The 27,456-nt window shown below is 35.2% G+C and overlaps 1 protein-coding gene across 2 annotated transcripts in view; it reads left to right on the top strand.

Moving 5' to 3' along the window:
• LOC150106412 (octopamine receptor beta-2R-like) overlaps positions 1-27,456 on the top strand; it is a 305,732-nt gene that overhangs the window by 114,186 nt on the left and 164,090 nt on the right. Inside the window, exon 2 of one of the 2 annotated variants that reach the window (XR_016548305.1) lies at positions 12,579-12,631. The exons of the other annotated variant lie outside the window; for it this stretch is intronic. The gene's annotated coding sequence lies outside the window, so the exon portion shown is untranslated. The remainder of the gene's footprint in view (positions 1-12,578; positions 12,632-27,456) is intronic. 2 annotated transcript variants of the gene reach the window in all.

Genomic DNA, 27,456 nt, shown 5'->3' with positions numbered 1-27,456 from the left:
GATTTTATGTACGTATTCGTCATTTAGTTCCAAATCAATTCTCGCACGTTCACGAGATGAGTAGTAGCAGACGACTTTCTTTGACAATGTCAGTTTCTCTCTACGTCATACTATCATTAATTTTATTGGCTAGATAAATATTCTTTCGATAACACTGATTGGTTTAGATAGCTGGGACAAGTATCAGTAAGTAAAAATGTGGTTCTTTAGGGATGGGGTTCTTGAAAGACTTCGGAGATCGTCAACATGCCTCTTGGGAGTCATTGGAGATGAATAAAGAGCATCCGCCCTTGAAATATATGACGTCCTGTGTCTCTGATAAGATACTGTAATTCCCGTATGCCTAAGTTATGTTTTCGAGACACTTCAAACTTTCTGGCGAAGGTCTGTTGCAATTGAACGCAATGTTGTTTTTCTCTCCACCCCGAAATCATCACGGGTGTGTGTGTCGTGGGGAATTTGTCGATTTGCAAGGATGAGAACATATCGTGCGCTTCTATAGTGCGAGACATCATGCTCATAGCCATAGGTTTGTATGTATAGGAAAAAACATAGTATATATATATAGGGTTCGGTACTATCGGCGGGGGTGTCTTGGAACGTAACCCCCCCGCGGATAAGGGGGACTACTGCATATATTAAGAGTGTAGAATATTTACAGCAAGCAATAATATTTGCATAAAGTCTGTTTTTATTTATTTATTTTGTTCACGCTAACGGCATTGTCGCTCTCGATTGCTGAATAACTTCTTATCAACCTCCTCGGCATCATTATCGATGAACGATTGATTTATGTCTTTTCATCGCTAACGCTGCGCAAGACACTGTGTCCTTTTCATTCACTATCACATTGAGATCACATTGAGGTATGGATGCTTGTGCAAGTCATTAGATGGTAGATGATTTTTCATCAAACTACCACACTGTTTATATTAGGGATCAGAAGTGTCTTGAAAGAGTTCTGTATTTGGTATCTAGAGGAGGTCTAGATACTAAATACAGGACCTCGATGTCGTATTTCTTAATTACGATATCTTTCGGGCCTCGATATCGTAATTCTTAAAGCCACTACTACTTGTTTACCATCTATAGTCTTTGGATTGAAATACGTCGTAAAACATGGAGATTTAAAAAAAAAAAAAAATAATAACATTCAGAGCTATATAAGTTATGACGTAGTTTCCATAATTCTTTGGGTCTCAAAGTATTATGCATGTCCTTTAAAAATAACTAGGCATAAACACGTCACTTCTGTAGCTGTCTCAGCGTCCAGAAGTGTCTACAGAAAATAGTTAGTTGATTGGTTAATTAATCTTCTAGTACCGAATCTTTATAACTTCACTTTAAGGACTGCTCTGTTCCTATCGAGATAAATAAAGAAAGCCATACCTTGAGCATCCTAAAATGGAAATAATTGAATCTCGATCCTTGGAAATAATTGAATTCACACCATGCACTTTGAAATGCTAACTTGGGATTTTTGTAACGCATACAGGAAAATCGGATAGGGAACACGCGCAATTAATACGAACAGTATTAATTGCGCGACATAATCCACAGTAATTTGTGGATTGTTGTGTCCTGTAAAGGGACCTTCTTCAATGAGTTCTTGACTCCTTGGAGGGTGGCATAATATAACGAATAATAAATTAACATTGGGCTATTCCATGAAGATTGTTGTGAGCATGTTTTATTTTTATCTATGCTTCACATAATAAGGTAAGACTGAATAGGCTAATTTTTTCCCACCGCCCGATCCTACATAGGCAGGTTATTTCTCAACTATGATTCGATTGATATCTTTACTAATATTTCGCCATCTTAATTTTGATTTCGGGCCACTTTTCATGAAGCAATGAAACAAAACAAAATTATATCAACAGTAGTTCATAAGCTAAAGAAATCTGAAGATTTCAGTTGTGATAAGAAATGGCCTCACGATCTAAGAATGCTATTGAGATATAGAAAGATATGATCGTGCAGAAACTAAATACTGAATACTTGAAGATGCTAATGGTTTTAACTTATTATTATTTTTGTTTCACGTTCGACTCCCAGCTTTTTTTCTTTTATTTTGACTTACTGAGATCTTCCAAATGCCTTGGAACGTTTTTTGGAAGGCTGTTTACTTAAAGGAATAAAAAAGTTGATTTGTTAATGTGTACCAAATAAGTAGCAGGTCATATTGTACCGCTATAAAGTGGCGACATACACCATCATAACACCTTACGTGACATTCAAAAACAGCACGGAAAGAGGCTGAATGTTTCTATATCCGTTGACACCCTTGGCAGCTATACCAAAAGAAAACTCTCCCCCCCCCACCTCCCACGCTCATCCCCTATAGTTGAATGCCAAGTTTTCTGTAGGTTGATGCACAACTAGGAAGATTTAACTGGAGATCATAGCAAATATTTTCTGATTAAATCCCAATCCCTGTAGTTTTAGGGTGTGGCCGTTTTTCTTTTGCCAGAATTGTAGTAATTTCTCCGATTACCAATTTGGAATAAATACAAAAAAAAAAAAAAAGCGGAACGATCTTGAATTATGCTTTCCTTTTATCAGAAAACACCCAATTCCGTGAACTACACAAGCGGCGCCACCTAGTGTCGAAAAGTGACAACACTGCAGTGAATTTATTTCCGACTGCAGTATTATGAAGTATACAAGTACGTTGATACTTCAGATAGATGCCGTGCGCTTGTTCCAGACATTCTCCCCCCTCCCCCAACAACTCATTGATATTTGCTTTTAGATTTCTTTACAGTCTGCACGTATTTTAAGTGCATTTAGATCTTATGCCTGACAACCTTCCTGGTTAGAACATGCTAAAATAATCAATATTATGTTTCTATTGGTGTAGAATAGATTAGGGTAATAAACAAAACCGTATACGTATCACAACACGCACTCCCTAGAGCACCCTCAGTTTGAAACGATCTAGAGAGATGAATTACTAATTTAAAATAATTAAAATATATATATACCTTTTTTTAACATCCTCTCTATAGACTCACACACTCATAGAGATTTTGTAGAACTCTTTTTTTTTTTTTCAGTTTTATTTCTAGACTGATGTCAGACACGAAAATAAATACTGATGTAATAGAGTTTGTTTGGGGTGATACGATGCATATGGCATGCAGCTCAATCGATGCACATTTCATCGATTTCTTCGGCGGCTGAGCTGGTGCTTCTGACAGACTGGCATCATATTCTGAATTATGTTTGTCTGCTGCATGTCAACAGAATGCACTGAATGAAGTATACGAATACAAATGTTGCACAATCTGACGTTGGTTGATTTTGTAAGTTTGGGACATTGTATAAATATAAATGAACATTTCCTTGGGGTGTTAAGTGCATAATATTTAATTTATGGATTAAATCTTTGTTATTTGGTGAGTTTTCATTTATTAAAATCTTCAGTTTACATTTTTAATGTAAAAAAAAAAAAGCCGGATTTTCGTCCGACATACAGAAAACCGACCAAAGAACACACGCAACAAACAGACGAAAATACTATTATCAGATATAATAGAATTAGCATAACACAAAATATCTTTCGTCGTATAATGCGTTTTTTTTTTATTTTATATGTATATGTATTATCTAGTACGAAAATTTTGCTCTAGGAGACTAAATTGGAACTTTTTAAGCCGTTTCAGACCTCTAATAAACAAGGAGGTGTCTCACAGCGGGTGTTGAAATCATCTAGCATCTAATTAGCTGGTAAACGAATTGTACACAAATATCCAATGCCACAAAATCACAGTATGTTGGTTGGAAAGTGGAAACCTTATTTACTCGGCTTGTCACACATGTAGGTGACAGAAACTAGAAAAAAAATCAGATAATGCGTGTAATACTTGATATTATGATATCCCTCTTGAATTCCAAAATTACATAATAATTTGAAATTAATTTCATAGAATTTTTGTGTCATTTACTGGTTAGATTCGAAACTCGTTTCTCCTGTCATGCAGAAAACTAAAGAGTTTCCCAGAACGCTAATTTGTAAACATTTCAGCATCAATCCCTCTACTACATCCTACTTAATTATTTAGTGACTATTTAATTGCCATCAACAGATTACTTGAGTTATGTTTCTGTTTGTCTTGGAATTCGTAATGAAGCGTCGGAGTAAATAGTGGAATCAGTTATTTTTCACAAAAACATGAAGGAATGGCCAATAAATGAATAAAATGGTGAGGATTGTCTAGGGGAATAGGGAGGAAATTTAATTATTTAAGATCAAGGAGGTGTGATTTATGAATTATCTGGTTCATGTATTCGAAAGTGAACCACTCAAAACAATTTTTGCGAGCTTTAAATACTTTTTTTTTTTTTTTTTTGTTTTTCAGCCAATTCGGGGAACTGTACTTTGGGCAGCACTTAGTGCAGAGGCGTAGCATGGGGGGGGGGGGGGGAATCCTCCCCGGGCGGCACTTTGAACCTCTTTGAATTTTTGCAGCAGCTAATTCTAAAATACAGTCTCGAAAAGTTTCCAAATATTGTAATACTGTTGCGAATTTTCTTCACAATTGCTATAAGTGTTGCTAGTTGTGAGAGGAGTTTTTCTAAATAAAACTGATTAAGAATTACCTACATTATTATGAAATAGACTTCGGCAATGTCATCGACGATTTTGCTAACAGAAAAGCAAGAAAAATAACATTTTAGAATGTTGTAATTAAAGTTTTACTTCAAAAATAAACACAGTGGTTTAATTTATTTCCCCATACGCCTTTTTTTGTGTGTGTGTGTGTGTGTGTGTGTGTGTGTGTGTGTGTGTGTGTGTGTGTGTGTGTGTGTGTGTGTGTGTGTGTGTGTGTATTGAGAGGGACGGCAAACGCATGGATCGCCCCAGGCGCCACTACTCACTTCGTATATTTAGAATACTTCTGTTGCAAATAGTTGACATTTTAACATTCGCAATTAGCATATATATATATATATATAGCAATTAGCAAGAACGTATCATTAGAATTAGCACAATGGGAAACATACAGGAAATGAAACAGGTCTGTTCACGGACTCTCTTTCCTCTGATACAAAACAGGAAACTTGAATGAATAGCTACAGATTTTGCATGATGAGTAAACGTAGGCGATCCACAGATGAACATTGTGCAAGCAACGTGAGTTCAACAATAGTATAAAAGCCATATTTAAATATTATCTGTGTCTGTCTCTCCCTTTCAATAGAGAACCGGATGAACAGTTAAAATTGCACTGAACAATCCCACACAGAGAGACAATACCGACGGTTAGTACGTGCAGGAAGCTTACACCCTAACTATCCATTGACCTTAAAAGAGTTATTTTGATAACAGTTACTTAAGTGGCTGAATTGTTCGATCAAGTGTTGTGGAAAGGACCTTAAGAAGTTGAAGAGAGTACTTAAGATGTCACTAGAGATGGGGGGATTAGGAAGGGGGGGAGTTGCAAATTTACTTGTATTTCTATCATCAGTGCAGATTTCAACATTTGGCTCTGGCGAGGAGGTGAACATGAACGGGACTCGCTCTTCACAATTTTGCAAAGTGGTTTCGATAAAGAGATCTATCTTTTGTCTTTCAACGTAGTTTTTGTTTTTATTATTTTTATGGTTCTATCATAAATATGGGTATCTAGTCACGCTACCGGAAGAACCCACACGCTGCCTCGCGCAAAAATCCGTGGTTTATCTGCGTTCGTGTTGAAGATAAGGCTATCTGTGTAATGATGTGATGGTTCGCTTCACTACCGAAGAAAAGAATGAAAAACGATGAGCTGGGATTGCTTAACATTCTCTCTCTCTCCTCCCGTTTGCAGTTTTTTTATGTGTCTATTTTCCCTAGAATTTGTTCTTAGTGTTCAAGAAAAATAAAAGATTATATTTACTAATGTAAGAAGGGGAATCATGTATATTTTTAGATATGGAAAAAAGACGATGTAGTCAGTTTCTTTAGTGCTATAGAAACCTCTTTCTAGATATTAGAATGGGTGGATTTTTATCCTTTTGAAAGATTATTATGTATCTCCGATATCCACTTATTCTGAGGTACTTTCAAAGTACGTATGAAAAGCAACACTCAAAAGATTACGATCATTTATATTCAATATAAATCTCTTGTTTTCTATTTCTTATGCAAGACGTTTCTTATTTTAGTACCGGTGTTGAGGACAACAAAGATCTCTGTAAAAAGTTGTACAATGTCTGCTCAACAGATGGCTCCACCTATGATGGTGTCCCTGTAGCATGATTGCAATTATAGCTTAACAATAATGGTATATATAGGTAGCATACTGTATTCGTTCTAGGTCTGAAAAACTCTACTTTTGGGGGAACAAAAACACCTCGATTTCCGCATGAGACCAACTAACTTACCTTCAGTCGAAAAGCTCTATAAAAGTTCCTCTCATCCTAGACGGGATTGGAATCCTGGTCTTTCTAACTGAAGGACACATGCAATGTTGTCTTCGCGACGTTGCTATGGATACCGTTGAGATATTTAATGTCATAAATGATAAAATTACCCGGGAAAAGAGGTTACCATATATTGTGTCTGCTACGTAATTTATTCGACTCGATCTTGACCCATCAGAATTATATTTTAATCATAAAAAAGTCTTGTAATGAAAGTAGAGTTATGATGACAAACTCTCGAAAGACATAACCATTCTAAGTTGGGATTACATGTGTTATCTACTACCTTAAAGAGGTTTGTTTACAATACACACACAAGTTCTCTGACGCGAATTAGTTAGCATTAACATTTCCTGTAACATGTAGTGGGTTACATTTGCTAATTAATAATACTACTGCATGTTAAACACCAAATGTATTCTTACCTGACAAGCCGCTCTTTCTCTCCCCCCCCACCACCCCGCTAACTACAATCCATTCATGTGTATCGAAGATGAAATCTGCCACGGTGTGTCTACACCCACCCACCAGAATCTGCATAACACGCAATACGGATTAGAACAAAGACATTTGACTGGAAAACAAATCTCCAAGGATCAGGGAATGTAGACAGAATTAATCAAGAGTAATCATCAAATACTAATTGCTGATATCAATTTCGAACAGGGTAGCCAACCGTGCAAGAGAGAGACTCTATTAAAATATATTATTGAGTTCCAGTAAATATTTTATTTCTAAGCGCATTTCGCTAGGTTGGAAACATTAATTTCAGGGAGTTAATTTGGTGAATTTGTTTTCTCTCTAATCTTTTGTAATTTGCTCAATATTTCTTGAGTTGGATCTGGTAAAAGGGTTGCTATTGTGGGAAAAACAAATGAGTCCGATGGGAAAGGGCAATGGAGTTAACCGCGTGATAAACATACCCACTTGTATAATAACGGCTGCCTTTTAATAAATCTTCATAAATCGCCAATGGCTTAAGATTTTCGAGAAGAATTTACGTACTGTAATTGCTTTAGATTTAGCTAATATTCCCTTGAGTATTTTTTTGTATTATGTAGCAACACGCCAGTAAAAAGGATAAAGCACACCAGTCTTAAATTAATCCCTGAATAGCATCGAGAAGATAGGCTTAGTAGATAGGCTGCAACGTGCAAGATTACTGCGATCATCCTTGATCGTCTTCTTAGTTCTCCGGTTTCTTTATGGACTATCTTCATGCTTCCAATCTCTATATCTGAACGACAGAGTTAAGACAACATGCCTTGCGACTTGTAAGCGGCTTTCATTTTCCAGGTAACTTAATGAACATCCCACCTTGAACTGTATCGTCACGCCTCCTGTAATACACCCACGGAAACTCTTTGGCAATCTCAGGATGCTCCATATTGATTCTTTTGTTATACCGCAACCTTATCTGTGTTGTCGTTGCAAACATTATCTGAGCTGGATGTCAATTTGTTTGTTTGCTTTTGTCCTTAACTCGGCAGTTGTTTGTCAGAAGAAGAACTTCGTTGTATTCTCAAGAGACTAGATGTCGAAACGGATTAGAATATCTGTAAAGTAATTCTGATGGAATTAATACTAGCTTAGAAGACATTCTTAATGAACTGGAGGCGTTCAATGGGAGGAATTTATCATTGGGAAAGTGCAAAATAGGTATTTGGTTTGCTAGACGGAGATGCCATTGGGTTTTATGACCACCAAGGTCGTAATGGAGTTCCTATGGATTATTTTAAAGTTAAATATTTAATTTTCTTATAAATTCTAACTGTAATTCTCACCATGGTAATATATCACTCTCAAAATGAATTTTGGCTATGACTTTACAAAATATACTTGCTGATCACAATCTACATCACGTGTTCGAGTTCCTAAGAGTAGTTTAAATATAAAAGCATCAGCAGATTGTCACGCTGCCAGTTGTGGTTCATCGCAACAATTAAAATAGCAACGTATGTTCTAACTACGTCACGTATGCCATTTACAACTGAATGGGTTGCCAACAATCAGATTTTTTTTAACAGGTTAAGTGCAGATATTGACACTAGCTTATAACGATATTTGAGATGATGAGTGTACAGTACAGATGCTGAGTTTGTAACAATCTTAAGCATATTTATTTTATAATAATAATAAAAAAAAACAGTTAAACCTTGAAGAATCTCTCTCAAAGGTTTAAACTATTAAATAAAAACACTGTGCAGTAATTTGAAGAAGGAAAATATGGAAATATTTCTACTTATCATTCTTTTATGCAATTTTTGATGGCAATTTAATGCAACATAAATGTTTTCAAGCACCTAATCTGATCGTAGTTTAACTCTTTAAGCCTCATTTAAACAGATTGTAAAGAGTATCGCTTTAGATGAGCGAAGTGGAACTTGAGAGTTATCTAGAAGGCTGTGATTCATTACAAAATAAAAAGATAACGAAAAAAAGAGTAAACTATGATCTCAAACTAGATTCTCTCCCCCTCCCTATGGGGGTGAATTTTATATTCACGTGTATCGGTTTGACCAAGAGGCGCATACACAATTTTTTTTTTCTATGTGTGAGTTAGTCGGTAATAGACTATGGGATTATTTCCTCCGGGTGCTCCAGTATTTTCCCATATAACCATAAAACTGACTGGATATTTTTGATAGAAGTATTGCCTATTACTGCCATTCTAGATTAACTTAATTCTCCTGATGGAAGGCAATAATAACAGATGGAGATTCTTTCAAGTTACAAAAAATAGCTCGTTTCTCAGGTGACAAGTGCGATTACTTGGTTGTCCACCCTCTGATCAGTTAATCCAAATTAACGACGGCAAGAATTGATTCTTCAGGGATATTTGTCTGGACAGTTAGTTTAGTCTTGCTTTGGGTATGGTCAGCACAATCGCTACCCTAGTTTTATCTTCCTGAAGGCACGAGCCCGGAACAGACTTATAATTCACGACAGGATTTTAAGTCTGTTCAAGGTCTCGTGCCATCGTTTTCTTGGTTGTTTATTGTTGATTCCATTTAGATGTTCTGTCCGTTTTTGTTTATATTTACTCAGATAATAATTAATTGATTTTTATATTCAGAGGTTGTACAGTTTCTTCATTTATTTTTATAATTCTAGTTTTATATCGCTCTTTTTTTTTTTTTTTTTCATATTCGTTGCTTCCTCTGTAGAATGCGTGTTGTATTCATTAGAAATAAATGAACTTGTGTGGAGAAGAAAAAAAAATGCTTACTGGCAAAATCAGCGGTGCCCTCTAACGGTAAAATGCCAAAACAACACTTGTATATTAATTGCTTCTTTCTTATGGGTGCCTTTTTTTTTCCTTTTTTTTTCTTTCTCTTTTTTTTTGTAACTGGGCAAATTTAATGACCCACTTCAAGTGTCTATTCGCAACAAAACCGAACTGCAAAAAAAAGACAAAAATCTGATTTCTATGAAACTCAGAAAAGTGCTTTTCATGTAAAGAAAAGAGAAGAGATGGGTTAGATTTTTACTCTTTCAGACCTCTAGACCAGCGAAAAGCATTCATCCGCGAAACACCGAAAATTTTAGTAATAAGATTTTATCCCAGTACGAAGCGGAAGCACCAGAATTCTTAAGATGATTAAGGGATGGTGTAATCCTTCGGCGTAGAATCTGTGCTCATCACCTTGAACACACAGCTTCGGTGATTGGATTAATCTTCTGTCGGCTAATCAGTTAGCCGCCTAAAATTTAAATGAATGTAAATTTCGCCGGGGAAAGTGAAATTAGGAGCTGCACCACAGCGACACCTAGCGATGAGTGGAAATATGAATGCACTGTCGGTACGAAATGTGAAACATTGTTATCTGTTGCACAAATTTTTGTTTCTATGGATTTTGGAGGTTGCTGTTTTTCCCCCGTAATTGTTTTATTTTGGAATGTTCCCTTAATATGATACTCTTGTCTAGATATTGTCTGTAATAAAGTGGAATGGAATGTCTTCAAGACAATTTATTTATGAAATATATATGTATAAAAACGGCACGTGCACAGTAGACATCTTTTGCATTGTATACCTACCCATTGTTTGAAAGATAATATATCAATTGACTATAGAAAAATATTAACTCAAGACACCAATATTAGCAATAATATAGATCGTGGGTTGTACGAATTTGCTTATTTGTTAGCAGTAGAACATTACCTCACAAAATATTCACTTATGCAATACTCTTATTCACGACTCTGCGGATCGCTTTGGGATGATAGTTTGGCAACTGCGGAAAGGTCCACGTCAGAGATGAGAAACTATTTTATTTTTATTTTTATTTTTTTTTATCTTTAAAGGGTGGAAAGTCTCTCTCTAATAAATGTTCGTGTCGTGGGCTATTGTCGAGTCTTTTAGTAGGCTACGCGTTTTTAGCAGAATACTATAAGTTGTAATACACTCAACGCAAAATATTATGACCACCTACCTAGTAGCGTGCTGAGTCTCCTTTGGGGATAACCGCTTGCATCCATCTTCGCAATCTCCACTAGACTCGGAGGTAGGTATCCTGAGGTATTCTGGACCAACTGGACAGAATATCGTCCCAGAGGTCAGCGACTGAGCGAGATACTGCCGCACTGGGGTCGATCTGCGCATGTTGAGTTCCACACGATTCCCCCAAATGTTCGGTGGTATTGAAATCAGAAGAATTTTAATTGATATGTTCTTCGAACCATACTTCTATGATGCAAGTTTTGTTAGATGGGGCGTGGTCTTGCTGAAAGAGTTCTGATCCACGGAGCCACATTGTCACTAAGTAGGGCAATACTTGGTCCGAAACAATCCCTATGTAAGCATCAGTAATCAAAATGTGTTCATTAGGGACTAGTGGATTCAGTGATCCTCATGAGAACAATCCCCATATCAGGACACCTCCACTGCCGACTTGTTTTCGGCCAACTTTTCAATCTGGTTAGTTGGAAGCAGGTTGGACGATCATTAAGGTTTGCTGAATTTTGAGAAACTGAATTAAAACTACAATTATAATTAAAAATAATAGTAACATAAATCTCAGAAAAAATAAGAATTATTTCATTTTTCACTGTGTCTATCAGAATTTTATATTGCTTTGTGTTTGTTCAGACGACAATGCGAAAAAAAGTGCTCCCTAAAGGTTTTAAAAAGTCATTTGAGCTTCGAAAGTTCTTTCATCCCTTCCTAGATTGTCATTATCCGAAGAATTAAGTACAGAATAGTTAATATTTATTAAAATAATAAACTGTTTGTATCGGTGGATGGGAGAATACCGATCTCTATAATCAGCGTTGTATTCAATACTGTCTTTCCCCTTCAGAAGATGTTGAATTTGTAGGCATTTTATTAAGAGGTTTCAGATTTTTCTGTGAATATTTTTACAATACACTAAACCACCCTCTCTTCAATTTCTTTCAATTCACCCAACCTGCGAGATTGCCCCTAAATGAAGTCGCCTTCTCTTCGAATATGTCCCTGTTTGTTTGAAAGATCTGGGTTCGATTCCAGTCAAGGATGCAAAGAACCTTTTTAAGGGACTTATCAACTGAAGATATGTTAGCCGTTCTCATAAAGAAGGGGATGTTAATGACCTCATAGTCTCAGCTGATTTGGCCGTAACGAAAATCCAAGCTAACTCTCCTCATGTCAATGATTTCAGAATAAACTTCTAGTAGCACCAATACCAGAACCATCTCGTGACACTTCTTTCCTTGGCAATATGTAAACAAACAAAATGCAACGCCACTAGCGGCGAAGCCAGGAATTACAACTGGTACCGTTTAGATCCACTCATCGATTGCTATCTCCACTGGTAAACATTTGCTAACAAATCGATTGGAATATTTTGACAAAATTCGTGGGTTTTGACATGCAGATAAAAGGACTCGACAGTATTATTTCTATGTAGATACATGTATTATAAAATCTTGCCCTTGTTTGCTATAGTTCTATGTAGTTCTATTTGTTGAATACAACAAAGCATTTTTGTTTTGTTGTATTCAAAATCTGTAAAATATGGATAAAGGAAATTTTTAATTAAGTCTGGTCCTTTATTGTCTTTAATTAAGGTGAAAGAAAAAAAAAAGGTTTCGTTTATGAATACTTACGCTCAGTTTAACGTGAATTACAAGCTGTTTTCACAACGGAAGAGAATATTAACATCAATTTTTTTCCCTTAATTTAGGAAGTGTCGAGTTAAAAAAAAAAAAAAGCTATTGAAAGAAAGCAGGCCACGAAGTAAGTGACATTTTTAATCAAGTCTGCCTATGCTAAAAAGTACAGATGTTAAATAAATACGACCCATTATAAGTGATTTTTTTAAGAGATGCGCGTTGATTTTGTCTATTGTATTAAAAGCGAGTATTGTGAGCATTGTAAACTAGTGGCTGTATTTAAAGAACAAAGCTACCGTTTCATTATGAACTAGCTACCTATTAGTTCGAAACAAATTTGATAACCTACTGCATTTATAAACGTGAATAAATCGAAGGCTGTTTAACTCTCTATATGGTTGTCATGGTTACGTTAACTGTTGGAGAGATCTGCTCTCCTAAGACTCAGAAATCAAGGCTTAATCTGGGATGGAAATATTCCTTAAAGATGAAGTTTTATTGGAGAGTAGAACTGTTAATAAAACAAATTCTACCATAATTTACAGTATTTGGAAAATATCTCTAATTCTCTGTAAAAAAAAAAAGGAGAAATAAGCTACTTTGTTGTGTTAATGTTATTTTCTCAAGGCATTGTGCATCTCTTGACGGCAGTTGTAACGACAGCTTCCCTCCCCCCCAGTATTTCTGGATTAATCACACTCTCATGTTCAAGAATAACATGTAAGAAAGTGCTTATAAACAATAAATAACTCAATTTTATTATGCGAAGTTATTTTTGCATCCATTGTTAGTGTCATTTATGTTGGGACAGCTATAATAAAAATACGCCATCCAACTCATAAACTCTCTCTCTGTCTCTGACGACACTCCAGCTAGGAAGTAGCATTCCCACGTGCACAGAGCGTGCCATTTAGTAGGATATCTACACGTACATCACTGCAAGTGAGCAATTGCTGTCTAGAATCGTAATTGGATGGGACAATGGTGATCTTCTTATATCGCTTCTTTCTCCTTCCAAGTGTCCGCCTTTCAAATATGAATAAACTTATTTATTAAATATTATCGTATTTGATGGCATCTCTGTTGCCAGAAGCAGTCATAAAGATAACAATAAGATCACCTTCCATTTATAGATATGGCAAAGATAAGAGTCACATTTGTTAAAAAAAAATATTTCGTGTCATGTTCAAATATTTTTTTTTTATTCCGGTGCTAATGTACAGAAATGATATTTTTATATCCTCTTCTAAACTTAATGTACTGCAAGTGCCCATTCATTTCTCAACTACCATCGCAATTTCCTATTGATAAAGGAAGTTAATTCACTGTTATTTAGTACTTTTTTTTTTTTTTTATCAACACTACTTGTGAAGAGACGGTTTTTATGTGTGTTGAAAGTCTTAATGCTTCCTGCCTGATATTTGATCTGTACACAGTAGTCAGCTGGTTTGAAACCTTTAAGATTGCACGCAGAATAATTTGGCTTTCGTCGCTGTTCTTGCTACATCTTTAAGATTCTTTTCACAGCTTTCTATTTTATCGTCATGTGCCAAGGTGAACTTGGTTTTGGCAGCGACTCTTTTCCCAATGCTTTAAAACAAATCACGCGCTTCTTAAAACGTGTATTTGTAGAAAAGTTTTGAAACAAAATGTGTTCCGTTTTTGACTTACATTTTTGGGAAAAAGAATTTGGAAATCTTAAACCGAAATTTAAAAAAAAAGATCATGTAAAATATTATTCTTTAAATCAAGAATTCTAAATTGATTTGAAATAGTTGTATAAATTATTATAATATAATTTCTATAATTAATATAATATAATTATATAAAAGAAAGGCTAATAGTAGCTCTTCCAATACGCGATGTTCCTTTGGGGAAAAAAATCTAGTGCGTTGGAGAGGAGTATTCGATAAGGGAAATACTATCCCTATTCCCTTCCTTTTTTGTATTCAGTTGTATTATACTTCAGACAGTCCGCCCCCCTCTGACGAAATACTTAAGGATATTATATAAGTGAAAAAAATTGTGCACACAATCCGTTAGGCTTCTTTTTGTTTCGCTGTCATCTTTCTTTTATCCATTAGAGGACGATTTGTCGCTGACCGCACCCTGGATGTGCGTTCTACCTTGGTTCCTGTCATCGCCTGGCTTCAAGAGTTCAGGTGAGTCAAGGCTGGAAAGGAGGGGAACAGCTAGCTGCTGTGCGAATCGCTCTCTCCAACCATCGATTCCTTTTGCCTCGTCAGTTAGAGGGAGAGCTAGTTCAAATCGATTATCATGGCTACCCCTCGTTCTGCCTTAGTCCAGCACAGTGCTGGCAGCTAAAGGAACTCACGTCTAAGACTGCAAGTAATTATGCCGCAGGAAGTCTCTCGTTTGGGTGTAAGGGGGTGAACGAGACGAGGCGAGCTGAGTCTGCGTCTGTGAAACTTTAGAAGATTGGATTATGTGCACTTTTTTCTGTCTTTCTTCTCCACTTCTTTCATGAAGTGAAGAGAGAGAGAGAGAGAGAGAGAGAATGAATTCGTTGCCAAGATACACAGAATCAAAGTTTCAAAAGTTCCCATTTGTCTTGAAAAAAGAATGGTGGTTATGTTTCCAGTTAGAGAAAGCAAATTGAAATAATCTGATACACTTGCATTTATTTAAAAATGTTTCTTTAACAGCACATTCAAAGTTAAGCATCATAGCAAACACATTATGTGACGGTTTGGTTGCATTAAACCTACGATCATCTGCGTTTGAAGATTTGGTTTGTTGCTGTGCGGGCAAGGAAGAGGTATAGCTTTAATGCTTAGCCCTCAAATCTGTCTCAGATGTCTTACTCAGGTTCTTTTTTAGAGCCTCTAAATTCAGATTCACAATAGTTTCCTAGTATCTAAATACGGATGCTATCATAAGTATTCCTGTAGATCTAGAACCTTTTAAACTATCAACATTCTTTACTCAGGCGAGTATTTCAGTTGATATCTTAATATAAAATGAAATAGTTCAATGATGATTTTAGAACCGTATTAGACACATTTATTATGACTTGCATTTGTAGCGAGTTGTTCTATACATGTTATTCCTATCCTGTTCCTATCAGTGGTCCTTAAGCACCCACGACCCTTCCAAGTATTCTTGGACTTCGCAACCGTAATACAGCAATCCCTCGATTAGTGCGCCTAATGCGTTCTTTAAAACAGGCGCATTAATCGAAAACGCACTAATCGAATATAATAACCTATGGGAAAATGTATAATTCGTTCCTCAAATTTCTTTCTTTCTTGAACTTTAATTTTTTTTTATAAAAGAATTAAGGTATGTCTCAGGACCTAGTTAAAGGAAAATCATGAAGCTGAAAAACATATTCAGAATATAAATTTTATTAATTTACTTAACAAAGAATTGAGCTAACGTAGTTTTGCGGGCATTTTGTTTATTTTTTTCATACAACCGACGGTATGGCCCTATTGCCTCTTCTACTCTTCTACTCTGCTGCAAATTTTACTGCTTCTCTCTTCATCAGGGTCAGTCTCTAAGCACTGCTGCGTAAAAACTTCGATTGTAAGAAAAATACTTTCAAATTGTTTCTGTGAAATCTCTTTTAGCTGACTATCAAGTGGTTAAATTTTCTTCATATTCTTCGGGATCTTCTCGCTGTGCATCTAAATTTAGCAGGTCGAAATCACTCAATTCTTCAAAATGAGATTTAATTAATTCTTGGACATTATCAATGAAGGGGAGAAAGAAATGAAGGACGTACGAATCGGTCGCCAACACGCGAAATCACGTGCTTTATAGATAAAATTTCTCGACTGTTATACAAGCAAAATAGTTACCGCTTTAAAAACTACAATGATCATAAAAGAGAAGTTAATTTTCCCACTGTAATAATAAACAACGCATCCTAGAAGACGGATTGATTACCCTATTATCGGAATGAATTCTCCTTTTTGTGACATGCGCAGAAGTGTCGAAGGGTCTCGAATCTGTGGGCGTACTATAGCAGACGACATAAATTTTGGCGGTAAAAATTTGGAACATAGTATACATGGAAATAGTGCAGTATGCCATTAAAAATAACTTTATAAAATGTTTTAAATCGATAACTAAATGATTTCATTCTGATGAGTGATTTTTTAAAATAGTTAGTCATAAAAATGTATAGATAGAAATTCTTAAAATCTGTAACATTTATTTTTAAGATGTATATAGGCGTACTAATCGAATTTGGGTATCGAAAAAAAAAATGACGAACTAATCGAAAACGCACTAATAGGGGGCTCACTAATCGAAGGATTACTGTAGAAGTTATTCATTACGGAAGATAACTGCAAACAAGAAGAGTCAAGTTCAATTTGCCGACTCCAAAGCGGCTTTCATGTGAATATAAAAATTACTGAGACTTTGTAACTTGGAGACATCTATTGACAATCACTTCTGTTGATTTTAGCCTTGAATGGGTGACTCGAAATTACTTCCGAACTATAGCGCTACATTCAATCAAATCAAAGGGGCTTTGAAGCTTGCAGATGACAAATGGTTGCTATGGAATCCCACACTCACTTGCTCCCTATCATCGAAAAAAAAAAAAATAATAAAGTTCTTTTCTTGTACCCTTTCATAGGAATTTCTCTTTGGTTATTTATTTTTTCTGTTTAGTACAAAGTTAGTCTGAAGGCCCAATAATAAAGTTTTTTTTCAAGAATCCTCCAGTTTTATCCAAAAAAGGACTTAAACCTTTAGTGCTTCTAACACTCATGTTTAACCACTAGTTTCGACAACTTTTACTAAGAAATATTTTCACAATCATTTACGAGAAATATTTATTGCTGTTTTGTTTGGTATAATGGACATCATTCAAAAAAACGTTTAAATCTCTCTCTGCAATGAGCATCTCATAAAAAAGTTTCGATTTGACCTTGAAAATATCGATTACAATAAACGATTGCAGTCTCTAATATATATCTCTAATCCGTAGATATAGTTAAAGATTAGAGCAAATTCTATTTGCAGGTTAGAGATAATTTCAACTACCTGCGTCATAATTATGCCCAGAAATTCTCAAGTCTAGAAACGTAATAGTAACTAATCCATTTGTTGTTTAGTTGACTTATTAACATTTACGTAAATTGAGATCTAATTCTATAAATGAAAAAACATTTGGATTCTTTTCAGACAGACTTTACAATGAGTTTTCAAAGACAAAAACAGTTTTAGTGACAGTTCGGACTAATTTTTAACAAAAATATGTTCTAGTCACCGTTTGCTAGCTGAGTTATCCTCAAGCAGTGACGCGTGACCATCGCTACCAAAGTGTGAACATGAAAACAGAATAATTATACGAGAATGCTTTTGCTCCAGCGAAATTCTACACATTCTCTTAGGGCTAATACATTAAACTTAAGAGCTTATTCATATTACAAACGGGTTTGTAACAATCATTCCAAAGGTTGTTATTTTATCAAAATAGTCCGGAACAAATTATAGCTTAGTTCGTTCGTAGCCACCCCTCCCCTTTTTCTGTTAAAAACGGGAACTTGTAATGTAGATGCTCACCTTACAGAAATGTAAAGCCACTGTAATTGCTAGAATAGAGATGTCAAAATATTCATTTGGCAGCAAATTAATACTTGGATATTTGTTGATTATGTGAATGACATTCAGAATTTTCATTTCAAGAGGGATTTGAGTGTCATCCAGGATACATTGGGGAAAAACCTTTCTGTCCAAGACCAGCTAACTTCGCTATGACTGAGGAGATCCTTGAGCTCCTCACGTCTCCCACGGGAAACGAACCTAGGACACTCCTTCCCCAGACATATGGTTGCGAAGCGCAGTACAGTAACGAGGGTATGAAGCGCCTGTGGCAAGTGTCTAACTTGCACCACCTTAATCCAAAAATGTCAAAAATCAAGTTAAATTTTACTAAATGCAATATGTTAAATACTTACTCTTAACCCCATCAAAATGAGTTGCAGAATTTGTGTGTCTAAAGCGGCGTATTGCCGAAATTTAAAAATACAATATAAAATAAGCGGAGTTTTATGTCTATTGATTTATTTTTATTTTTTACGTTTTGCGCCCCAAACCTAGTTGCGCCCGTGGCGGGCGCCCCTTTCTCCACGCCTTCGTTACGGCACTGGCGAAGTGCACAGTCACTAGGCTAACAGTGCTCTGTCAACAATATTAAATTAAATGTACACTGAAAGGTTGATTGACAATTTTAAAATTTCATAGCCTAACGACAACATGAAATGAAAATATTAATTAAAAAACCTGTTGATGGGGTCTTAAATATTTATTTTTGATCAGTAATTTATACACCTTTATCTTTAACCAATACTCACAATTTGAAATGACCTTCGCTCAACGTTTAGCATTATTGCATATCATATGGAGTGAATAATCAATCGATCGTGAGATGCGGTGATTAATACCCTTGGAGGGTAATGGATGGCAATGCTGTAGCCAATGAAGTTCTAACTGAGGCTCGGCCATTGCTGTTACCCTCCTGCCATGATCAGAGCTTTAATAGCTCAATAACACCTTATCTCTACACTGTCCTCTACAGATAACGGGGAAGATGAAAAGCATTCTTGCTTCGCCCCTTTAAGCCAGTCCTTATAAGGACTATAAGGTTTAGCATTATTGCAATTATTTGCAAATATAGCATATAATTAAAATACATGTAAAATAAAACTTCTAAATTATTATTTTATTTCCCTGTTTACCAAAAAAAACTGCTGTTTTACTTGAAAATTTTACTTGAAATGTATAAAATTAGAATGAATGAATTATATCCTAATTAAAATTAATTTTAATTAAATAAAAGTACGGTATTCTAAAATAATAATTTTAATAAAAATATAAATTTATTAATGACGTATATATGACGTAAAATAGATACAAAAATCGTTATACGTAGACAAATATTTTTTCATGATGATAAAAATTGTAATTTTTTATGTTTTGTTAATTGTTTATATTTATTTTGTTAATTTTAATATAAGAAAATATAATATTTTTGAAAAATAAGTTAAGATTAATCTAAAATATTCGGAAAATATTATCGAAATCTGCTAATTATTGTTATTTATTGCATACACCATTATAATGAAAATATAACTTATTCGAACTTGAAAGTCCTTTTTAGGACTTCCAGGGTAACAAATGGCAATGCTGTAGCCAATGAAGTTTTAACTGAGGCTCGGCTATTACCGTTACCCAGTCATGACTAGAGCTTTCTCAATAACACTCCATCCACACAGATTTTCTTTATTCAGATGACGGGATAAAGAGTCAAGGACTCAGTCCATCGCCCAGTTCTTTTAAGAACTATATTAATATTAATATTAATATGACACTGGGAGGATAATAGATGGCAATGCTGTAGCCAATGAAGTTCTAACTGAGGCTCGGCTATTGCTGTTACCCTCCTGCCATGATCAGAGCTTTAATAGCTCAATAACACCTTATCTCTACACTGTCCTCTACAGATAACGGGGAAGATGAAAAGCATTCTTGCTTCGCCCCTTTAAGCCAGTCGTTATAAGGACTATATATTATATATTTTATAGTGTTTCTTTTGTAATACGATAACCTTGACTTTGTTAGCAACTTTTATGTGGGAAAACTCATAATAACAAGGTTTAAAAGGATAGGAGAAATTCTTTAAACACTTTTGTTATCATTTCATATTTTTAAGAATTCCCACCACCCATTTTTAAATATCGAGTTCAGCATATAGATCATTCGGGCAGTCAATTATTTAAACAGGTCACTCACTATTAAGAAAGTAATTCTCTGATTCTCTTAGGCTTAATTCGAATCAGCAATATTCTCAACTATTGCAAACCAGACTTGAAGTAAATTACCACTCTTTGCGATTATGAATATTAATTCATTTATAGAACAACCCTTTTATAACAATTATCTTCGTCTTTTATATCCGAGAAGTTAAGTCTCCTGTTACAGAGTTTATAAGGATTTAATGCAGATGGTTCTCATTCAATTGATGCATTCCCTAAAGGCGAATGAATTATATTCGTAGAAAAAACTGAATTGGTCTGCTGCTTTCCTCGGGTAGGCAAGCAAAGCAGACTTTTGAGTATAACCGAGTTACTAGAAGAAAAACCCTGCTCCCTCTGTTCGGCTCACTCAGCTTTTTAACTGACCCATTTCGTTGTAATTTACAGCTTGTTGTACCAGTTCATTAGGGCGTGTAGTCGTTTTTAAGAACTTTGCTGCTAGAGAGTGCAGGAAAGAGTAGATATAAGGGATATCCGAGGATGATTCTGGACACCCCATGGTTTATCAGAAATTCAGATCCGTAGAGAAGTCAACATTCCTTACATTTCTTCTCTTCAAAAAAAGTTCTTCACCAAGACAAGCAATCACCCCAACCAACTGATCAAAAAGCTACTGACAATGCTGGGTCCCGATGATGTTGAACGCCTCTGAAAAACCATGGGGCGTTTAGAATCATACGTAAGCATTTGTTTTGCTTTCGTTGCTATTTGAGAATATTAGTATTGGGGGTATGGTTCCAAGCTGGAGAAGCGTATGAAATTCTGGTGTTTAATTTGCTGTTTTTGTTAGGGGATAGACCTGGGCGATGGTTTTAGATGCCTTTGCACATGAGACCTTAAAATGGTGTATGAAGTTTAGTTTTCTGTCCAGTAATAAACCAAGATATTTGGCTTCTGTTTTTCCACGGAATTTTAGTATCAAACAGAAATATGTCCCCTTTGGGAGATGCCAGTCTTCTAGCGAAGAGCATAGGCATACTCTTCTGGGGATTTACTTGTAATCTCCATTGGAAACCTACGGAAAACCTACAAAAACCATCTAGTTTTAATAGGTTTCCTTGAAGTTTTTTTGGTAACAAGATGTGGTAGAGATCTAGCCAGTAAAGCTGTGTCATCTGCGTATAGGGCCATGATGGACTACATTGGGTTATGCTGAATATCTGCCATATATACCGAAAACAGAATCGGGGCCAGTAAGGATCCTTGTGGAACTGCAACCAAGATACGACGCTGGGTTGAGATCGGCCCATTTATCTTGAACTGCATTAATCTATCTTGGAGATATGATTTTAATAACTGTGCCATTTCCAGCGGAATGTTAGCAGTGATGAGTTTGTGTAGTAGATCGTAGTGCCAAATTTTATCAAAAGCTTTAGCAATATCGAGGAAAACAGCTCCAGTGTGTTGAATCCAATTAAAACAGGTGGTGATATACTCGACCAGTCTGTGTATTTGCTGGGTAATGCTATGATATTGACGAAAATCAAATTGTTCTTTTGAAATAATATTTCATTTGTTTACCGAAGCTTGGAGTCTTGGATTATATTTTCCGCCATTTTTCTTAAATTTGAAATCAGGCTGATAGGACAATAATTTTGAGGTAGATGTGGATCTTTTCCCGGTTTATGAATGGAGATTATGTCTGCGATTTTCCAGGCGGAAGGAAAATATTGAAATCTGAAGATTGCATTGATTATATTGGTGAGATGCACAATAGCTCTACGGGGCAATAATTTGATGAGTTGGTGATTCCATCAGGACCGGATCCTTTTTATTCTTTAAGTTCTTTACGGTGGTATATATCTCCGCTGGTGAAGTAGATGTGATTTGGCTGGTACAGGTGTTAGAGAGTTTTAACTCTCTAACACCTGTACCATGTATATGAGATTTATTCCATATGTATTTTACCTAGACTAATATTTTATATATATCAATTTTATTATTTTAATCTCATAACTATTCTTTAAATAACTCAAGATAGAAGAATGAAATTTAAAAAAAAAAACGTAAAAAAAGATATTACAGAAATGGCAAATAAGTAAAGTGGTTTGCAATGTCTTCTAATTTTCAGATAAATGATCATATTATAATAGTAGATATTGCATATTATGAAAATGTTGGGAATGCACGATTATTCTGGATGCTTCAATAAAGTTAGAGAGAGAGAGAGAGAGAGAGAGACATACTTTGGCATAATTCTGTATTAGGTGTGTTGGAATCACTGCCAAATCATGTAAGGCTTCAGAATTTAAGACGTATTTTCTCTCATATTATGTGTGTTCTCTGGCTGGTTTGTCAGCTTGTTTATATGAAAAATCCCTGAAGAATACTCGAATATGAAAGCAAGTGTTTAGGAAGACAACAGAGACATTATAATCAGAAACTGGGTAGAATGGTTTTCTAAAATGATGTTTTAAATGCAGACAGGACAAAAAATTCATTATATGGTAGATGATTTTCACCGTTCACTGCTGTGACACTACATTTTTTGGGTAGGCCTAATGCGGCTTGAAAACTTTCATGCTTGATATCTGGATCAGAGTTCCCAGATTATTAAACTATTAGTTCGTGTATGGTGCAAATGTACCAAACGTTTTTTATATAAAACTTTTCTATGGGATTGTCATTAAAATGTGCTTAAGCTTGGACAATGTCAAAATTCAGCGATATCACTTAAAGGCGATGCATCGTTTTATCACGAATAAATTTTCTAAAGAGATTTAATCTTTTTAATTTAATTTTACTAAAGTGGCGTTAAAAAACTAATATATTTATTCATCCTATCTACCTGAAATATCATAAATCATGTCATGAAGCGTCATCTGGTGTTGACGTCTTGCCTATAGTAATTAAAGACTATAGAAATTTCTTTGAACTACGAGAATTTTCATGTAATGTGTAATCAATTTTTACATATTATGGCTTTTATTTTTGAGCTAATAAATAAATTCCTTTTTAACAATGAGGCAGTTATTAAATGTATTTAATATTTTTCCTATTTTAATAATTTTTGAAAAATTTCGCAAAAATAATCAAAGTTATTGAAACACCTTTTACTTTTTGAAATACTTTTTTTTTAAAAAAAATTTAATGTGACATATTGTTCAAATCGGCGGAGTGGAATCAATCGACCGTGAGATGCGGTGACTGATTCATTCAATCCAATACCCTTGGAGGGTAATGGATGGCAATGCTGTAGTCAATGAAGTTCTAACTGAGGCTCGGCTATTGCTGTTACCCTCCTGCCATGATCAGAGCTTTAATAGCTCAATAACACCTTATCCCTACACTGTCCTCTACAGATAACGGGGATTATGAAAAGCATTCTTGCTTCGCCCCTTTAAGCCAGTCCTTATAAGGACTATTGTTCAAATCGTGAAAATTGTGTATGTATATATGTTCAATGCTTTTCTATTCGTGGTATTTTGGATACCACAATTATATTCATGGGCTTTTGGATACCACAATTATACTTGCAGTACGTGAAAAGGAAAAGAAGAATTGCGATTATTTTGGATGAATTGATTCTTTGTAATCACACTGGTTAGAACTTTTACTTATTAAAGACGGAAGTTCGCCATTTTATGTCGGTGGCTATTGTTTATCGTTAAATTTCGAGAAACATGTACAAACAGCAACTAAAAGAAGCAGGTATTGGGGAATTTAATATTGGGAAAGTGTCATTGAAAATATTTATTAGATTGTTTAAGACAAGGGTCGGCAACCGGCGGGCCGCATACGGCCCAAACGTGCATTTTTGGCGGCCCATAAAAGGTTGACCATACTTACATGGCATGTGGCCCGTATGTTGAATTATTTAAATAATACATTTTATAATATGAATAATAAATTAAAAATAATTTTATATCTATATTTGGTGATATCTTCCGTGCAACTTGGAAATACCAACATAATAACAACAAACTTTTGTTGGTATTATTGAAGATTTACAAACGGAAGTTTCAACAAGATTAGTGGATTTTCATAAAATGGCATCGAAACGATATTATTTTTGAACACTTTTTATGTCGACATTGATGACGTACCAAACCAACTACAGATAGTAGTTGGTTTGTTTCATAGTAGATAGTATGGAAGTTTTGGAATTACAGCACGATGAAACATTAAAGGACGCATTTTTGTTAGAACATATCAAAAAATTTTATCGATGCTCACCGAAAAAAATTTGAAAGATTAATCAGTTTTGCAAAGAAGATGATAGTCGCATTTAGAAGCACACACATTTGTGAATAAGCATTTTCTGCCATGAGTTTTAGAAAAAATAAATTTCTTCTCGACCTGACTGATGAACTTTGCATGCTTCGATTTGAATTTGCACCTCAGGTTGTAAAGTGGATCTAGATAATTTGGCTAAGGGAAAAGCAATCACAAAAGTCACATTAAGCAAGGAGATACACATATTGTGATGCATAAACTATATTACTTTGTTTTTATGTGATAATAATTTTTCATTGAGTTTCATTTTCATTAAAAATCAATGAAAAATTATCATATCTCGTATTTTAAATATTTCTGTGTTTTTTTTTTAAATTGATATAATAAAAATTGATAAATTAAGTATTTTTTTTTCACTCACTATTTTCTTTTAATTAAACGATTGCCGCCCGATTATTAAAATTAAAGTTGAACATGGCCCGCGAGTCTGAAAAGGTTGCCGAAGACGTCTTGCCTTATTAATATAATTTTAGATTTTTAATTAGAACATTTATTTCATTTTTTTAAAAAAAATTGTGTTATGATTTATGATTCCAAATGTACACGTAATTGAAAATTTTTTTTGTTAGTTAATTAAAAATTCATTCCCCCTCCTCTCAAAATAGTGCACATATATCGAAATATTAAAATAGGCATTTTTTTTTTTAAAGTTCAGCACCACTCCAGTTTTTAGAGGGAGTCTGTCGTTCTTTCCGTTTAAGTATGGTAGGAATTGTATCATATTAATAGCAAAAAAAAAAATTGATTTATAAACACCTACAGTAAAAAATAATAAATATTAGAAACTTCAATTCTATTGTTTAAATCCCATTACATCCCCCCTCCACACACACAGGAGCTGTACTAAAAAAAAAAAAAAAAAAAAACACTGCATTTCGTAATATTATTCACCTGCACTATTGGGATTGCAGAGGTAATCACTGTTTCTGCACGTACTTAAATAGACTTTCTCGTTCGCCAGCGGAGACTGATCCAAGCAATTTGCGTATCCCTAAAGATACCGCTGACTTTGCTATTTTCCGTTTTCCCCTCTGATAATTGAAAGTGTCCGTGAAAGACTACTAAACCTAGTGCTTACGTCATCCTACAATGTGTGCACGGGGGAATATCAAGCGATGGGGAGAAGGGAGGATGACCCTGTAGTCCGACACACACACACACAAGAAACACGCACTATAGCTAAGTGGCGATTTGCTGCATTGGCGGAAATTAGGTAAATTTTTAATGGTCGATAGTTTTTTTTTTTTTTGTCGAAGTTACCGGCATTGAAAGGGGTGACCTTGTCGTACGGAAGCGAATGTTGCATAAATCACGTAGCCACAAAGTGCGAGTTAATAGAAATCCATGAGAAAACATTTTCCCACAAAGGTGTCGTTCAGCCTTGCATGGAATCACTGTAGGTGGCGTCCTTGTTGTGTGTGTGTGTGTGTGTGTGTGTGTGTGTGTGTGTGTGTTGCTTCATTGCTTGAATGACGGCCTTTGTGTACCCATCTGCTAGCCATCATGGTAGAAGCTGAATCATGCTGCCTGTTCAGTATTATCAGGGAAGCGAGGTCCCTTTGACCTTTCCGTGTTCATTGCATCCCACCCCACGTTTTAACTGGGATAGTTGTCTTAGAATGTCAACAATAACCTTCTGTGTCATGTCAACTGGAAAGATAACATTTATTACGGTATATAACGTAGTATAGTACGTTCTCCTTCATTCAGTTTTTCATTTGTATAAACAGAATGAAGCTGTTGTGTCAGAAGTGGTCCGGATGTGAAAAATGCTAACTTTGTAATGTCTGAACAAGCTTTCATTCACAATGTTCCATCCATCCTGCTCATATGTTGCTGATTTTGTAGAATTGGTCTGGTATTTTCATAAGTTAATCCACTCTTTTCAAGAATAAACATCCAGACCTCCCAAATGACAACCAACTTTCCATAATTTTTAAGATATGTTTGGCGAACGTAAGAGGATACTAAAAGTCACTTTTCTTGGGTACGAGAATCCCTTCCCATACTGAACAGTGTTGTTAGAGAAGACGAACGATTTCGATGTATCCAGTAAAATTGCTACGTGAGTATTGGGGCCAACACTCGGCCAGTTTGTCTTACTTCTAACACGATTTGTGATGATGGGAATTCTGTCTTTGGGAAGGCTCGACATGGATTTGCTATTTCATCATCACTCAGGATTCGTTAGAAGATTATGGTAGCGAAAATCGATCAAGTAAGTTGTCAACAAGGATTGACGCAATCTCCAATCTTTATTGTCGATCCAATACAATACGGTTTACTGCAGGCATGAGGTTGAAAAAAATACGTTGTTTTCGAACTGTGTGCCGGAACAAAATGACTAAACAAGAAAAGTAGCCAAGAATAACGTCTGCTCACTAAACAAGAAAAGTAAAAGACTCGACAAAATTTCAGTTTAGCTTATAAAGCAATGCTGTGTGTGTGTGTGTGTGTGTGTGTGTGTGTGTGTGTGTGTGTGTGCGCGCTTGCGTGCTGATATTAGAAAGGGAAGGATTTCGTGTGGAACAGCACTCATTTTATTTCCATAGTGAATAAAAATATTGCAAACGCAATGTTTAGTAATACCATTGCACTTGAATGTTTAATTTGAATTAAAATATCAACTAATTTTAGATCTTTCGCTATAAACTGAATTTCAACAAATGATTATGATAAGATTTAAATACAATCCGTTAAAAGAAATTATCCTTTAAATAGTTTTATAACACATTGTTTTTATCTGGCACTTGTAAACCCAACACAGGCTTTGTCGTTAACGCTATAGATGAGTTGGTATCGATGTTGCCCTTTGTGTGGAATGACTTGGTTTTCAATATCATCTACAGGATGTCCCAAAATTCACGCAAGGAGTAATTTTGATAGAAAACACAGGTTTTTAATTAAAAATTGTAAT

The sequence above is a fragment of the Typopeltis vanoorti genome, chromosome 5, assembly GCF_054136105.1.
Source record: "Typopeltis vanoorti isolate ZY-2024b chromosome 5, IOZ_Tvanoo_1.0, whole genome shotgun sequence".
NCBI classification, from domain to species: Eukaryota; Metazoa; Arthropoda; class Arachnida; order Uropygi; family Thelyphonidae; genus Typopeltis; species Typopeltis vanoorti.
Note: the sequence above shows the minus strand (reverse complement) of the source record. Positions and strands in the feature narration are given on the sequence as shown.